The following is a 4107-nucleotide window of genomic DNA, read 5'->3' as shown; positions in this document are numbered from 1 at the left end:
TACACACAAACAAAAGTGATTAGTTCAAAAAGGCATCCCAGACCTCAGTCTTGGGCACCTTTTGGTTTTCTCTTTGATCATTAACTTAAACAGATTTCAACTGTTGTTCAGCCACTTGTGAATAAGTTATCGGCTTCCTAGACTTTCATCTTAAATAAGCTGCTTGAACAATGTTTGAATTCTTGTTCTGACATATGGGTTCAGTTGGAACGAATTTTGTTTTCACTTGACCATGTGTCTCATTGACATGAAGAACCTTCCGAGGATTCACAATAGAGAACAAAATATGAGTATCATTAGCATACGACACAGGTCGTTTCAGAATCTCCTTGACCAATGGAATTGGCTTAGATTTGTCCTTGTTAAAAGGATGAAGATTCTGATAGTTCTGCTGACTACAATTCCTCACAACATGACCCTGTTGACCGCAAAGAAAACAACTTCGCATATCTACATGATGATGTTGAGAAGTAGTTGGAATAAATGATGCAGACGGTTGATGATGACTCATATTTTTTGTCATACTCTTTGCACACTCATCAGATAATTCAAACTTCTTCTTTAGGTAAAAATCTAAATTAGAACAGTTCGAAAAACTTTTTAGTGTATCTGTCTCATTTGACTTCACAAAGTTAATTTTCTTAGCTTGTTTTAAAAGTTGTTTTGCCTTAGTCAATGGGTTAGATTGAATTGATGTTTTTGCTTGAGCATACACACGTTCAAGTTCTTGAATTTTTGAAGTTTCATTGATAAAAACACTCTCAATAAGTTCAGGTTTTATAATACTTATTGGAATATCTTTTTCAGTGAACATCGTATCCATTCCTTTTAACTTAAAAACTCTAGCCGATGAAGACTAGAACTCGGAGGATTAATTAAACGCATTAAGTCCTCGTCAGAAATCTTTGGTTTAACTGACTTCTTTTCCCTCACTGGTTTGGTTTTCACAGTTTCTTCCTTGTTCACTTGAGATTTGAATGAACCATACACAGCTTCCTCAAACTCTTGAGGTTCGCAAAGAATATGATTAGAACTAGGAATGTTCTTATTCTTGTGTATTATCTCAGGTTCAAACACATCATCAATAATCACTTTGTCAACATTTTCAACAAAGCCCTTTTTACTTTCCATATGAGATTTTTGAGGAGCAACTTGGGGTTTGACAATTTCAGGTTTAACCAATTTAGGTTTTTCAGAAATCATAGATTCTTTTTTAATCAAATCCTCTTCTTTTCTTGCAAAAGGATTAATTTTATATTCATTATGAAATGGTGGAGGAATTTCTACAAAACCTATCCCCTTTTTAGAGTCCTTTTGTTTTCCAGAAACTTCGATAATTTCATTCAACAAAAACGAAGAATTTCGAAATTTACCCAACTTGTTCTTCAACTCAAGAACCTCATTCTCAAGCTCAGTTATCTTAGAACGATATTTCAATATTTCTTGAAACTTTTGGTCATTAATGGTCATTTTCACAGATAATTCGGCTTTGAGATCATGGTTACTTGTCGACAATGCTTCAATCTTTTCTCGAGATCTCATTTGAGATTCAAGAGATTGTCGATAAGTATCTTTCAGAGAAGCAATTTCTTGTATAAGACAATCATTTTGGTTTTTCAAAGCTTCTAACTTAGATTTGTTAGATTCACAGTCAACACATGATGCTTTAGCATATGAAGTAGCAGAAATAGAATTACTAACCTCGTTAATCTTGGCCATGCAAGCAAACATTGATTCGGAAGGCTTGTCGCAAGAGTCGTCAGAATCAGATCCAGAATCATTATCGGAAGACATCTCACTACCAGCAGCATCTTGAAAATCTTTATGTAACCCAAACATAGCCAAATTTGCTTGAACATCATTGCATAGTAACCGTTGTGACCAGTCGGTTCCATCTGCTAACATTGCTTGTGTTGTAGAAGAAGATGGTTTCTTTTCAGCATCACTTCCTCGTGGTGTAGAAGGATTTTGACTTTGACCACGAGGACCAGTGTATTCTTTCCTTGGTTTGTCACATTCCTTTGTGAAATGCCCAAATTCTTGACAATTATAACACTTTACTTTTAATTTGTCAAAACCCAACTTCTTGTTTAAAGCTAGAAGATCTTTTCCAGTTCTCTGCATGAATCTTTTCACTTTACGGACAATCATAGTCATGTTCCATTTTAAATCCATGATTTCTAGATCATCTGGATCTATCTGATCATAGTCCTCATATGTTAAATCACTTGTGGCAATCTTACTACTCACTAAGTTTTCATATGAAGACATAAAAGCTGTCAGGAAAGCAAAGTTTTGCTCAGCTTCCTTCATATTAACACTAGGTGGTGTAGCAAATGGATTTGTATTAGTTGAACTTCCAGAACCACCCGAATTACCAGCAGAGTAGAAACAAACTTTTGGATCTTTCAACATAATTGATTCTTTTTCACTTGCAGCATGAGTAAGAAAAGCAGTGATTGGAGAGATCGTTGAACTAAGAGGCAAACTTCCACCATAGAAAGCTGGATCTTGATTTTCTTCGGAGGATTTTTGACACTTAAGATCATACTCTCTGGCTTCGATCTTTTGTAAAAATTCAAGTGCCGTCAAGTCTTCATTCAAGAAATAGTCATTTTCTTTCAAGACCATTAGAAATGTTAAGTAAGAACTTGGAAGCACACTTTTAATAGTGTCAATTTTATCCCTTTCATAAATTTCCATTTTCATCTTGTCCATTTCAGCAATTAAATGACTAAATCTAGTAGTCATCCCTCAACTGTTTCTCCCTTCAATAAATTAAAGTTTCGAAACTGAAACTTGAGCATCACTTTCTTACTCTTAACTGTGTTTCCCATGCTTCTCATACGCAGATGTTGAAATAAAGACGCACATCTCTTGATACTACCAACTTGATGAAAGATATTTTCTGGTAATGCCATAGTCAGAGTAGAATAGGCTTTTATCTCGATTTCTAAAGCTTTCTTCTCTTCTTGTGAGTATTGAGAAACAGCTTTAGGAGTATACCCAATAGTATCATCACCAATCATTGGTGCCACATAAACTTCATCAAGACAGTAAGAGCAATCAGGATGAACAGATCCCAAATGTGCACGAAACTGAGGTTCCCACTTGGCAAAGTCACTGAACTTCATCAATCTTGGACATTAAGAATGCGAACCTATCTCGTTATCAAGTTGGAACATCTGTTGCATTAACATGTTTTGAGACGCTAATGCATACATATCGGCCATCTTTGAAAAGTTTCAAAAATTTAAAGGGTGTAATAAATAAATTTAACAATCTGTGAACAGTTATAGCGAACTGTGAACAGTTATAGAGAACTGTGAACAGTTATAGCGAACTGTGAACAGTGTTTAACGAATCAACTCTTAACAAGGTTAAGATTGACCAAATGGCGAAACAGATAACGAATGAGATGAAGGCTTAGCGAATCACAAGTCAACTTAACGAATTGACCAAACGAATCACAAAGGATTAGTTTAGTGAATCACAAAGGATTAGTTTAACGAATCAGATTATAATCAGTAACGAATCACTAAGGAATGCTTAGCAAAATAAGATAACGAATCAGCTACAGTTGATAGCGAATCAACTATAACAAATCAGGTTGTTACAACCGTTTGTAACAAACTCTGACACCTTATGCCACGTGGCAAAGGTTGTTAGGACACAAATTCCAAGAAGAACACGTGTCACACAAATCGGTTAATCTAGATAGCGAACTAGATAACACGAACCAATAACTCACACGAACTGGCTAACGAACAAGGTAACGAAGTAACAAATTTGATAACGAATCACGATGAAACATATATCGAATCACCAGAAAGATGATAACGAATCATGTTCATCTTCAAATCTTCAAACATTCAAAGTGAGTTTCCAGAAACTTATGAACATCAACCCAGAAACCCAACAATAACAAATTCGTAATACGACTTCGTTATTCAACCACATCGCACAATCGACCTACCAATATCCTCGTAAACCAATTCCGAATCCATTACCCTAAACCTCGTAACCGATTAACACCCTAAACCAATTCAATTACCCCAAAAACTATCCCCTGTTTCGGACTTAAACCGAATCCAAAACCAATCCACA

The sequence above is a fragment of the Bidens hawaiensis genome, unplaced genomic scaffold (assembly GCF_021521415.1).
Source record: "Bidens hawaiensis isolate Kalapana, Puna unplaced genomic scaffold, B.hawaiensis_p1.1 tig00001336_1, whole genome shotgun sequence".
Taxonomy (NCBI): domain Eukaryota; kingdom Viridiplantae; phylum Streptophyta; class Magnoliopsida; order Asterales; family Asteraceae; genus Bidens; species Bidens hawaiensis.
Note: the sequence above shows the minus strand (reverse complement) of the source record.